Source organism: Rhipicephalus microplus, chromosome 2, assembly GCF_043290135.1.
Source record: "Rhipicephalus microplus isolate Deutch F79 chromosome 2, USDA_Rmic, whole genome shotgun sequence".
NCBI lineage: Eukaryota > Metazoa > Arthropoda > Arachnida > Ixodida > Ixodidae > Rhipicephalus > Rhipicephalus microplus.
The window spans coordinates 232398460-232412786 of record NC_134701.1 but is presented as its reverse complement, the minus strand read 5'-3'; the positions used below and the strand labels follow the sequence as shown (position 1 = coordinate 232412786).

At 43.9% G+C, this 14327-nt stretch overlaps 1 protein-coding gene across 2 annotated transcripts in view; it reads right to left on the bottom strand.

Annotated features, from left to right (window-relative positions):
- The window catches only part of LOC119170289 (putative G-protein coupled receptor No18), a 104040-nt gene that overhangs the window by 27702 nt on the left and 62011 nt on the right, over positions 1 to 14327 (bottom strand). The gene's annotated exons all lie outside the window — the stretch shown is intronic.

The following is a 14327-nucleotide window of genomic DNA, read 5'->3' as shown; positions in this document are numbered from 1 at the left end:
TCCACTACAATAGCCACCTACAGTACTGCGCCTTTGCCCTTAAGGCCACGTAGTGGGAAGGTTCTAAAAGATTTCACCCACATGATTGCGAGTGGTTGAAAGCGTGCTACCCATTACACAGACTGCGACCAAAAAGAAGAAAAAAACGGCCCCGTATCTGCATGTTTCACTGCAAATGTCGTCGGAAGACGATAGTTTTGAGTCTGGAGAGAGTGAACAAACCGTTTATTTGATATTTTTCGTGAGAAATTGGTGAATTCTATTCTGGAGGCGTTGCGTTAGAGAGTCTAAATCCGTGCAGCGAAGGCGAATGAGCGCATCGAGGCATGTTAGACACGAGTGTCATCTGGCAGTTATCTTCGAAAACGAAAAAAGGCGTGCGGGCCTGTCATGGAGGCGAGAACATGCAGAACGCAAAGCGACGGGCATGTGCCTTCACCGTGTCGTCTAAGCAAAGGGTTGGAAACACTCGCCTCTTTGAGCATTCCGTTGTATTGTGAATGCAGCATAATAAGCACTGTGGTTCTTTAAATTACATATGCATGCATTCTCAAGTATAAAGACACACATACAACGTATTGACGTGTTGTATTAGTGCGTCAGATATGAGCAATTATTTGCTTTTTAATTTACAATCGCACAATTTGAACACAGAAACTTGAGGAGTATTGGTGCGCGCTGCGGATGGGGCTGGCCGTTTGAGGTATCGTTATGCCATAAAAACAGACGAATGTACAGACAGACAGACAGACAGACAGACAGACAGACAGACAGACAGACAGACAGACAGACAGACAGACAGTAATACAGACAGACTAAACTTTTTGCGTCGAAGTACCCCAAGAAAGACTATCGTCTTTACGAGTACGCGCTATAACGCGTACTTTTTTCAAAATGGCTTGTGTCAGTGAAGCTTCGCATGCGGCTGCATTCTCTGTAATGGGTAGCACGCTTTAAACCACTCGTTATATGGACAGGATATCAATAGCGATTGCGTTCAACTCTTCAGGTTAATCCTAGGGGTCCCCCGTTTTCTTTTTTTTTTTTTTAGTGCTAGCAGAGGAGCACGCAAGCGTGAGCGTGTGTTTACGGTTCAAGGGACTGCCTATAAAGGAGAATCACGACGTTTTGCGGTGTATACATAGTGCGTAAATAGAGCGGCACAAAACAACAGCGAAGCAACGGTGCTCGGCCGAAGCGCAAAAGCCATTCGGTTAAGTCGCGTCTTTTTCTGCCGGATGTGCGTGGTCAGCGATCTATTTGAGCAACGCTTGGTCCGGCTGTCTGTGTAAAGGATTAGGTGACAGCTGTAATATCCCTTGCAACGATTCCCGTCTCTCTTCCTAATGCCTTCCTTCTGTCCACTTTCTAAGTCCTTTTTGTGGTATGTCTACTAGAGGCGCAGGTTATAACACGAGAAAGAGAAAACGACTAACTCCTGATCATATTACACGCTTCCTGAACATTTGCTTTTATGATGCACTGCTAACGGTGCAATTAAACCTTGAGGTCCAACTCTTCGTTCGTTCATTTTACTTTTGTTCTCGCCTTTTCATTAGACTTGTTGTTTTTCTAGACAAGAATTCTTCATTGATTTAACCGTTTGTTTGTTTTTCAGTAAGAAGGCAACCAGGAAATTAGATTTGTAACAGAATAGTTGTCTGTGTGGCAACAGTGTTTCGAAGCTTTCATTTCCAGACCGGATATTGTGGCTGGAAAAGAATTAAGTTTTCTTGGAAACTTCCTTGTTTGGAAATATATTGGGGTGTTTAAGAGGGTGGTAGCGCGCTTGACAGAAATTAACTCAGAAATGAGGGAAATCGACCAAAAATGTGTTTTGTGACACACAAAAGACGGAAAAATTAATGAATGATATTGTATTAGAATAATCTGTAATAAAAACACCGCAAGATACAAATATACTACCATTCGACTACGCGCAAGGGCTCTATGCGATCAATGAAGATAACCACATCATAGTGATTTCGTAGTAATCAGAGATTGAAGTAAGAACGCAATCCCAGATGCGACCCCAAACTGTATTTATTATTTAAATCGAAACAATTCTTTAACATATTTGGTCGTAATTTGATGTCTTCATTTTTCCTTGTTTATAGATTGTCTACTCTTGGTCAAAACCCTTTCAATTTATGTCACTATATTGGCGTACAAAGGGGCCAACGTACCAATTTTTAATTAAACTTTCTCTTTCCCTTTTGCTCTTACAAAAAGAAAGCGTTGTAAGAAATACTGGGCATCAACATTGAGAATGCAAACGATTTTAGCTTGACACATTCCTAAAGACTGCATTTTAGTACGTGTGTAATACTCGACAGCGTATTGAATTTCTTATTTCCATTATTTGTGTACCAACTGAAAGGGCAAGAAATATCAAGTGCAGTCTCACATGGCCGTGTGTATGTAGGATTATACTTTTAGTCACACTTTGAGTAGCCTTAAAAACCCCTCCCTTCAAAATAGAAATATTTCTCCCTATTCAGAGGATTTGGAAGCAATCACAAACTGAGAACACGTCAATGCATTAACCTCTACTTTTTCATTTGTACGCGAAAAATGAAATGAGGTAAAGCTAGCAAACGAGGATAGAAGGAAGGCTTGTACAGAAAGAGGAGACACCAACCAACGATGGGGCAGCCCTCCAAAGGCATTGGCGGCTACCTTCAATAGAAAACCCCACGTGGATAGGCCAACCCGATTCAAGCTTCTTTTGCGGGTGGGTTGCCACCCAGCGGTACGTATAAAGAAAGGGACGCGTTGTTTTAAGTGGCAGCTGCCAGGGATGCGTTCGGGCGCTGCTCCGTGTCGAACCCGAAGAAACGGCAGCGATGCACGTGCGCTCAGCTCTGTTTTCAGCCAAAGACGACCGCCGCCGCTGCTAGTCAAACGCGGCCGCTCCGGCGTAAAGGCTTAACCAAGCAAGAGAAGAGACACGCTAATTTATTCGTGTCATTGAAGGCCCATTCAGGGACGTCGGGAAGGCGATAATTTTAGCCGACAACGCTCTCGCAAACGGCCAGTGGTGCGGAGCAAATGGTAAGGCGGAAGAGAAGAAGAACGGAAAGGATATGGTCTTATTATTTGTTCTTGAGGGTGAAATCTCTTCCGGCGTTTCTTTTTTTCAAAGTCACGGGTTGCGCACGGCACCAGACTCAAAAAGACGGCGCCCTCTGACGACGTTGAATCAACACGACGGGAGCGGCGCCCTGCTTTGGTGTTAGCCAACTAGCGCTTTTCTGGAATCCCACACCACATAGCGGTTTCAGAGAAAAGCCGAACGAGCGTTCCCTATACTAACGGCACTGCAGTCATTGTTGGTACGAAGAGCACGCAGATTGTGTAAACAAACCATCGCCGAGGGCCAAATGGGTGATACGATTTTTTTTTTCCCAGTGGGCGACCACTGTTGCACTTCCTGCTTTCAAAGACCTATTGCGAGACACCCTCAGTGAGCAGCGGTGCACGGTTGGTGGCGTAAATCTAGAAAGATCAGAATTGGAGACCGAATTATTGCCATAGCGGCCATTTTGTTCTTATTAATTCTAGTTTCACTTTTTGAAAGACATATTCTTTGAAGTGTAAATTAAAAACGAGGGTTCGAAGTTCGCATAATTGCATCAATTTGTTGATTCTTCTCAAAACAGGTCGACCGTCACCTGCGATGGAAATAGTCTCACAGAGTTTACGTGAATGTACACGGGTACACGCTACAAAATAACCAGGCGATGAAAGAGTTGAATGCATTGTACTTGAATTTGAACTAATTCAAATATATGATAACAACTAGCTATATCTCCAGGAAGGACGCTTGCAAGAGATGTCCCCTCTAGCCTGAACACAAGGGGCTGTGATTTACGCCAGTGGACACTGTTGCTTGAAAGAAAGAGAGAATGCATGAGGGGGGAAACTTTCCTCTCAGGCTCGCGTCCCGCAAGAGACAGGAAAAAGAAAAATGATTTTTTTATTCTTGAACATATGTTTGAAGGCCCGCCGTTTCGATGAAATTAATGGTTAGTGCAACACATTCTTTCCTAATCCACGAAGGCCAACGAATGTTCGCAAAGCCACCAGTTGTAATGGCAGATTGGTTGAGTTTCCTATGGTACTAAAATCGACCGTTGATAACACTTTATCATCCTTATCGCTCCCTTGTCATCTTTGTTTCAAAGCGGCATACGCAAATCGGTCAGGAGTCAAAATACATAACCTAATATACAATATGCTGCTCCTCAATATTGCAGTTAGCATTCAATAGGCAGACTGACAACTTCTTAGAAACGTACTTGGCGAAAAGGCATACGGGGTAGTAGCCTACAGTTACCAATGAAGTTTTTTGTCACCGATGAAAGAGCAAATTTATCTCATCTACAATGCTCCTCTAGGCTGTGGTAACTGTTTCCTGCTTCTCAGAACACGCGTGCACACTTATCAAAAAACGTGTGCACAGTAAACCAGTCTGCACTCTTAACGGTGCTTTGCTGTGTATATATACCCAACACTCAATGACAAGAATGTCTTGAAACACCAAAACACCCATCAAAACAGTCTTAACGTGGGGTGTTTGTTACAGATACGTCAAAGTTCCCCTAAGGAGGCAAACTGGTTTACTGTCACGTGTTTCTTAAGGACAAGCAGGAAACGGTCGCCACAGCCTTGCAAGAGCATCAGTGTTTTTGTTTGTAAAAACACCCTTAATCGCATGGTGTCAGTTATAGACCCTGCAAAGCACCCTTCAAGGTGCAAACTAATTTACTGTGTGGGAATATAAACCAGATTCTGAACTCTGGGCAGGTTTTTGCTGCCGCATCACAATGTATTGAGGAAAACAGAGAGACTCCAAATGTAGACTTATAAATCTGTAAAGTGTTCAAAGTGAAAACGCAATCATTGAGCTTTTTCGATGCGTCAAACGCATGACGAGAACTTTAAAGTTTTATTCCTATTTTGTTAATGCATCACTACGTTCATGAATTTTTATTCGTCACTTCACCGATACGTTTCATGCTTAGGGCACACACATGGGGTCTCACGCTACCGAAGCGTGTGGCGACAACGAATACTTTTTTATCCTCTTTTCATGCCCACATGGAAAGAACTAAACGTGCAATTGCATGCATGGTTGCCTGTGTATGGCGTCGCGCTTTCTGCGTTGAGATAGAGAGGCTTGGAAGAATGGGAGCTTGAAATAGGGCATTTGATTCTACACACGTTAATGAACAAGTAAAACCAAACCTATTAATTATAAGGCTATTCGAACTCCATTAGAGATCACACCACTATCGCAACTTTCTTGTTTCTTCTGACTTTTTTCTTTTTCCATTTCCAATAAAAAACCTGCAAACCATTCTGTCTTCATTTTATTATACCTTTTTTCTTTACCTATAATGCTCGGTAGCAGGTCAGAACATTGATTCAGACCTAGATCTCTGCTTTTCTTTTTTTAATAACTGTCTTTCTCATTTTCTATCAATATATTACGAAGATTGTGACGTCATCAAAGCGGAAAAGTCCGACTCTTCAACGGAGGTATCAAAATGGGACGATCAAGTTTACTGAACTAAAAGAGACTTCACCTGTTTGGAGCTCCACAAGTTCATAACCGTTAATTGATACGTCGGGTTTAATGTCCCAAAACCACCATGACTATGAAAGACGCCGTAATAGAGGGCTCCGGAATTTTCGACTACCTGGGGTTTTTTAATGTCCACCTGGGGTATTTAAGCCCCTCCCCCATAAAAAACGAAACAATCTAGCTACGCTTCTAGATAATTCACTGTTCTAATTAGGCTTAATTGCAACTATTTGCCACATATTTGCATTAAAGTTCAAAGTCGTGAAGTCCCCAATTTTCGCCATCATCCCAATAAAAGTAATATTGCTTCTAATTAAAATTTCACCGACATTCTACGCGCTAATCTTTTCGCAAAAACGTTATCTATTTTGTTTATTGTGATAAATAACACACACTATATATATATATATATATATATATATATATATATATATATATATATATATATATATATATATATCGTGGTCTAGAGCTGCTTGCTTTCTTTTTTTTTTTTCCTCATAGCAGTTTACTTCATAAATGCTTGGCTACTGTGGCCACTCGACTGTTGCGACAGGCTCGTTTTCGTCGCTACCTTCCCACCAAACGAGCCAACGCATGAAAGAAACGACAGCCTTAGCGCACGTGCTGGCGTAATCTGCGAACAAAATTAGCGCGCGCGCCTCTCGAACTTAACACCTGCGTCATGCAAAGGCGTCTCTTTAAAAAATCTCATTACGGTGACCCCCGTCGCCAAAACACCTCGAAAGAGCCTCTTCACTGGGACTCACGCGCGGACTAAACGCTAACTGGATGACACTGCGTCTAACCGCGAAGCACGCTACCGAGCCAGAACCTCGTGTTTATTTCTTCACCTGTCGTTTTATACGCCTACAAGTGAGTGCTCTGAAAATGTTCGGTTTAGCAGAGGCAGGTCTTGAAGGGAAGGGGATATCTGGTAAAAAGGAACGTCTCGTTCAATGTCGCGAGCAGGACATATTGCGGGTATTTGTAGAAACGTCAAGCCAGGCCGCGTTATCGCTATAGGGAAAGTGTCCCTTTTTTTATTTTTTTGAACTCTACTAAAATCGCATTTCGAATACGTTTAATTTCGGCGCTCCTACTACAAAGCCACTATTAGGGAATAGATGTACAGTCTATTTATGCTTCACGTCTGCCACGTCATTTCTTTTATTACTCCTTCATCTACGTGGTGGCTTATGACTCGTTCAACGTTGCATCTCTCAAAAGGTGGGAACTCGTTTCTTCGACGAAAGAAAATGGCAGCATAACCACGGAGTGAATGGTGGAAAGTGGGGTGAAGCATTCGCGCGCCCATTTGTTTTTGCTTGCGTCCGTCCCTGCGTTCGTCCACGCATCCACCCCTGCGTCCGTTCATGCGTCCATACATGCATCTGTCTGTGTGTCCGTTCGTCCATCTATTCAGCACTCCAAGTACCACCATCTCGCATCTTTTCATCATATATTCTCCATATAGGCACCCGAAGTGCAGTTTACGAGATCTGATAGTAGCGCTAGTACACACAGCTTAGCGAGTAGACGCAGCAAAACCGAACTTGCACGTACATATCATTTTCTTCTTCAGTTGTGAGTAAGCGGTCACGGCTGATTATGTAAGCGCCCAGGAAGCGTTCTTTGCAAACGTGTCAAAAAGGGCACTGACACTTTAGCGTGTCACTGTGTTCAGCGAGCGTTCCATTTTCTTAGTATCCCTGGCGGTCGGTACCAACAATGCTGAGGCGGCCCAAAGAGCTTCGATGCGCCCTCTGGTTCACTGTCGGGTGCCTATAGAAGCACCGCCATCCAGCGGACATTCCAAGGACTAAACGAGAGTGGCACACGCACACTTTCTTACGGCTTGCGCTTCGTGTCTACTTCCCACCTTTAACCACCTCGAGTTGATGGTATATACTAGTTCACTGTATTCATGGCACTGCGGCCCAACGCTCGCTAACCTTTCTAAAACTAAGTAGGTTACGCCCAGCGAGTATAACGTAGCAACGCTTTCTTGTCAGATAGTGCTGAATGTACATGTTAATGGCTGCTAGTGGGGAATGAGAGACAGGAGCATTCGGCATTTAGTTAACGCACACGCAGCGAACTTTTTATTGTTAAACAAAGCACACGAGAAATCTCACACCCGCACCACCTTGCAGGTCAAAATGTAACACTGGTTACACACTACGACTACGACTACGAGGGACGAACGCGTGCCGCTTTAAGGAGCTTCTCCCCTGAAATGTCGTTTTCCTAAATGAAGCGTCTATATGTATTCTTTCATACTGACGCAAGTTTCAGTAGCAAGCAATATTTTTGGCTCAGCATTGAAGAACAGGAGGACTACCATAAAACTCGCCGCAACGCATTCAGCCCCACGGATCTGTTTTGACAACCTGCAGTCATTTTAACGTGTGCCGAAGTTGAAGTACGCTAGCGTTTCTGCGCTTCGCCCACATCAGAGGTGTTGTCGAAACTCACCCAGACGAAGAACCCAGCCCGTGATGTAGCGCTCAGCAGCGCGAAAATATATATTGAGTGTGTCTATATACTGAAAAGTTCCCAGGTCACTAAGCACTTAAGTAGCAATATCCTGCTGCCTGCTAGAAGTTCGTACACAGTTTCTGAGCGGCCAATCATCGAAGAACCTATAAAAGGGATATGACGTCAGCGCACTTGCTAAACGAAACTATATGTCAGAGCTCAGCTTGAGGTGAAAAAGAGGCAGTGCACTTCAGGCCTTAAGACGTAAATCGCGACAAGTGTTGAAGTACAAAACAAAAAGTAAAAATTACGAAAGAAACATTAGCGAAGTTTGAAACTGAACAATCGCGACAAATTGACCCGGGAGTTTGGGGGCCAAACGAGCACATCTAAGAACTCAGTGCCTGGAATGCTTCTTTACCCGTCTACTACCTCCTTGAAGGAGATGGGACAATCGCATTTGCTTAAGCGCTGCCATCACTTTCTTCTTTTTTTTTCACCATCTTCAGCTCCCACCAAGCACTTTCATGCAATCACAATTAAGCCGCCAACTCATGCAAATGACCCATCCCTACTGGACATCAAGCGTGGCCGCTTTTAAGGCTTTTATGCAGCCATTCTCAAACCTGGTCATTTTTTTGTCGCAATTGCAAACGTTTTTCTAGCCTCTAATAGATCACCCCCCCCCCCCCCCCTTTCTTTTACAGTGCTTGAAAGCTACCAGGATAGGTCAGGCTAAACTGCAAAAAAGGGTCGTATAAAACTATTTATCATTATATTTTGACCATGGGGTAACAAATTCACTCACTTTGCTGTATAATATAAAATTCTTATTCGGTAAAAAATCTACAATGTGAAACAGTGGTTGTACGAACAGGGACACAAGAGTTGAGACAACACAAACGCCACTAACAAATCGATCAGGGAGACAATTACAGGCTTTAGTTGTCTTGATTTTCGTTTTTGTGTGTGTGTTTGTGCTTGCACGCCCAGTCTACTAGGAAGAATACCGACCAACTATAGCTGAGCTGTATGTCATTCTTTTAAAAGATAATCACCAAAGAGGCCGCTGCGAAGCCTTTTCATTGCCTTGTCTACACTCGTTAGCATCTGTTCTTTACTCTTCATCTTTATACCACGTGTATTTAGCGTAGTACAAGCGTTTCCTTACTTGTGCTTGATGCGTGAGGCGCAATGAAAGAACTGTACAGGAAGGCTTGTTTATTTTTTATTGTTGCCAGACCTAATTACGACTGCTAGCACCACAAGTTTCTAGCCCTTGTTTGGTTTACATTGAAACTTTCATGGTAATGTTACTGCATTCTAGTGTCTCTTGCACAGTGCTGTAATGTATATGTATACCAGCCTTTTAAAGAACATTCTGTCATGGTTTGCGTGTTCGTCCAACGCGCATTGCTGAACGTTCATCAAAAGATGCCCGTTTTTGTTCATGTTCGCATACGATGCATTATCTAGAAAAACGCAAATGGTGAGCCGCCTTTTGAGGCATTACACAGTTGATTATGGATATGACTCCACGCGAGTGAGCGCGAAATTAGTCAATTGGGCGTTTACTTTTTCGGGGAATGAAATGGGAAGCATTCGTGAAAATGCGGTTGTAAGAACACCATGGGCCCTTCTCGCAATGCTCGAGCTGGTTCATATTGCTTGTACAAGAAACGCTTCAACTGACGGCTTCCCAATGGCCTCTTCGGGTAAAGTGTGCCGGCTGGCCCCGTTGATATTTTTTTGAAGCTGTACAAATATACTCATGCACGGGTTGGTAGGGGGGGGAGGAGGCTTAGTAAGGGGTGGAATAGGGAGAGGCCACCTTCTTTCCATGGCACCTAATAATAGTGAGCCGGTGCAATGCCTGCCACATACGTTGACTAATTAAAGAGGTGGACGTTGCGATGTGTCGTTGTCTTTCTTGAAGGGGAACCCTGCACACACCCAACACTGTATTGATACACTTTCGTTCTATTGTAGACTGTTTTCAACATTCGAACGCCCAACTTGTTCTTTAATGACTCTGCGAAAATACTAGCAAGAGTTTTATTACTTCAAGTACAAAGAAATGAACCGGAAGGTGTCAATTCTAATTAGGAACGCGACTGAAAACCCGAGTTTTGGGTGACAAGTGAAGTTACGCAATTTTCGTAAATGTATGCGCGATGCACCAAATCGCTAGCTTGTTATAACTCCGAAACTGCTTTGTAGCCCACGTTCGTGTACGGGCGTTAGCCGTGTAATCATACACATCGCGACAAATCCCGCAGTGTGTTAGAATAACAGGTATCGAAGCCGCGTTTATGGCCAACCCGAATTCCCAGCGTGCAGGGTAGCCGGAATCAAATTACACCATACTGAGCTCCATTCGCTCTCACGATTCGGCTGTTTACGAAGCTCTTGAACTGATGGCAACAATATAGCGTGACGGCAACATACTGTCCCCGGCGTCCTCACTATACGAGCTTCCCATTAAGGCCGGCCGGGTAAGTATGCTCTCAGCGACGAGTAACACGAGGAGGTGAGGCGCCATTGTGTGTCCGCTGGTCGTGCGCATCTTGCCGTAGTTCGGAGAATGGGCTCTGCTCGTACCCCGCGTAATGGGCTGCAGGAGTGCTCTTGCCGCATGCAATGCGACTCTGCCAGATAGCCCAGCGAATCCAGAGAAAGTGCCTCCAATGCTCAGCCGTATATACAGAGTTAGCCAAAATGAGTCTCACTCGTCACAGCGACAGGGTTTTCCACTATAGACCGTTTTCAATTGGTTCTACACTCACCTCACGAGTTCTTAAAAGGCAATGGCTTTTTAGAGTGAAGCTATGTATGACAAGAACAAGGCGAAACTCGTCTGTCCTGCGTACGAAAAGAACAACCAGCGCATACGCTTCCCCGAAAATTCGACAATCCCTGCCACTCACAGATTTTCAACTAGAAATGAAGAGAATACATGGGCAGCGAACATCGATTATGATGTCTTAGCACGTTAGAGGGCTAGTTTGTAGATGATAATGATTATTTCTGAAGTGCACGACTGAACGGGCACAGATAATTCTTTATTGATTTTGCTAAAGTTTTCCGTCTGTAAACCACGACATATGATTCTGACGAGTGGAAAAGTGGAAGGCTCGGGAATTTATGATCATACGGGGTTGCTTAACAAGCAGCTAATAATAACGAACGGGCCTGTAACAATTTCCCTCCATTTAAAAATGGCCGCACTCTCAGGATTCCATTGCGCTGACCGGCGGATTAGCAATTGAGTACCGTAATCGATGGATGACCACGGGTGTGTTAATTAATATTTGCGGACGGTCGTAACCAATGACTGAAAAAAGAAGATTTTAATGATGCCAAAATATCAAGCCAGTGACAAACGACGGAGTCGCAAGTTTAGGCTCCGCTGGTCAACCATTTATTAAAAGTGCTTGAGCGGTAACTTTCTGGACTGTGAAAATTCATCGACATTTGGCCAGGTGTTGGCCTCTAATAAGTCTATTCTTTGCTTGTGCGTACGATGGCGCAACACAGAATGATTATTGAATCTTTTTGGGAGCTATGAGGCCTCTCTTTGCGGTTCCTTGTCAGTTAGTTACGCCACTATTTTCAGGATCTGTTCTCCTGCTACAACGTTATGAACAGAGGCAGCGCACCCAATTTCCCACGGTGTAGGTTACACTACCGAATATTTTTGCATTAATAGGGAGTGTAAATCCGGACCACCTCTTTTGTGCCAGACGCGTGCACTACATGTCTACCTTCATAGACGTGCTTGCCCAACTACCTGCTAAATCATCACAACCACCGAGACGCACCTGTAAATTACAACGAGCAATATTTCAGAAAGTTCTCTGCTGAGAAAACTCATCATAGGAGCGATCACGATAATTAGGTCGATTACATAGTGACAACATATCGGCGATATATCAAACTTCTTCTACCCTGAACACAACGTGCCCTGTTTGCAGCCGCATTCACCTAATTTCATTCAGTGAACTAATTATTCACCGCCACTAAGTACGCTTTTTCTTTGTCGACACCCATCGTCGCAGATTATTGTAGACCACCGTTTGTGAGTTTTTTCGTGCATTCAGGTCTCTCAATTTATTTTCCTTGCTATTCGCCATATACCTCGGTGATCTGAGTTTAACCGAATATGTTTCCTGACCTCATATATTTCCCAACAATGTGCTCACCCTTCGTGGTGTCACAATTACCACGTGTCTGCACTATTGACCTTGATGTTCAATGTCGGCGTGCATGTGTATGGCTGGATTGGGACGCTAGTATTTATTCATTTTCTGCTACTTACAATTGATTAAGGCTTTACTTTGGCACAAATGCATGTCGGTATTTTTCTTTCTTGGTTTGTAGAGCTTACAAAAGCTAAAACCAAGCTGATCGCACATCACTTAAGGGCATGCAGCTACGGACGCATAAAAATATTTTAAATGCGAAGCATTTCTCAGTGAACTTCGGCGACTTTCAGCGTATCTATCTATCTATCTATCTATCTATCTATCTATCTATCTATCTATCTATCTATCTATCTATCTATCTATCTATCTATCTATCTATCTATCTATCTATCTATCTATCTATCTATCTATCTATCTATCTATCTATCTATCTATCTATCTATCTATCTATCTATCTATCTATCTATCTATCTAGCCACTTACGCATGGGTGCTCTCATGATCACCCCCTTGCCTTGTCGTGAACAAAAATTAGCATAGGAGATGGTAGCGTAAGATGGTTTGACGAACATGACGCACTGGTCAAGAGATGAATAATCTCACAATCCAGTCGCGTACGTCGTCAAACGCTTCCCGTCAGACAGCGGCACATATCCACAGGTGGGTACAGTGTGCCGCTAGTATGCTGGTATGTGCCACAGGTGATTGACACTTAGTAGATTCTACCTATAGGAACGATGAGAACACCCATAGGCAATTTTAACGCGTCTTCAGTCAATAACTGAAATGTGATATCGTGGTGTAGCACACGATCTCTTTCCAGTAAATATATAAAGCATAAAATAGGGAATACTAATGCAATTATATAACCACATACTCATATACTTAAGTCCTTAAAAGAGGAGCGCCGCAGGAGCACTATAAAAGTTGGGCTGTTGAGCTTCGGTCTCAACAGAAAAGCTCCATGATGGATCTGATCAAGGGTTCTTCTATTAGATGTGGCATAAATGATGCGCACGGAAGTCTCGTTTCTTGCGATCTAGCGTCCTCTCCTATTACACAAAGACCATAGGAATGCGTAGGAAAAACTAATTTCAAACGCGGGAGTACGTAATTGAATTACACCATCTCCAAGGCGCGCTTCGAGATTGAGACGTGGAGTACACTCCGACGATACAATCTCGGCTGAAGCATATGCGCTGTATACGTGAGTGTCTTCCTTGCCGCAATCTTGTTAAACGCCTGCTTTACACGTTTTTTTTAAACGTAAACTTAGGTGTATGCTGTTGTAGCGGAAGTTAGGATTCTAAAGTAAAACAGCAGACGTTTGCCGCGGAGTGCAAGCGCATTTCCTACACACGTGGAGCCCTTATGTTGTGTGGCAGAGAAAAAGCAAGCGATGTTAATGCCGGATATCGGATTGAAGGTGAGTGGTCTTGTCTTCTGTGATGGTATGAAACAAATTCAAAATCATTTTCTTGCCCTACCACAGGTAACGTTCTGACACCACCATCACCGAAAAAAAAAAAACTAAATGATTGTGAGACTAGATGATTGCAATATATGCAGTAATTTTGTTCCGGCGAAAAGGGGGGGGGGGGCACTGTAGGACATGCGCGCCTATCTTGTTTACTCGTGCAAAACTACCTGATCGCGAACAAAACATTTACATTTTTTCGCAACGAACGCAACTCCGCCTTTTCATGCAGAGGTGGTGAACGACTTTCACTTGTGCTAAAAAAGTTCCAATTTCAGGGCAATAATTTTTATTTGGATTTGTGGAGTTTAACGTCTTAAACCGTCACCCCCGGAAGCTTTTCAGGCCTGCGCGTCACGTGACGTTACGTCGACGACGTCACATCGCGCCGGCCGGCCGGCCGCCCTTCGCTGGGTGGCTGCGCCAGCCGCGAGCGCCCTTCACGCCTACCGACTCGGGCGAGGTTCCTTGACACCATGTCTGCACGATTTATCAAGGTATCCATTGATTGTATGGTTTAACGCGCTGACGCAACGCAGGCGATGAAGCGCGCCGTAGGGGAGAGCTCAGGATCA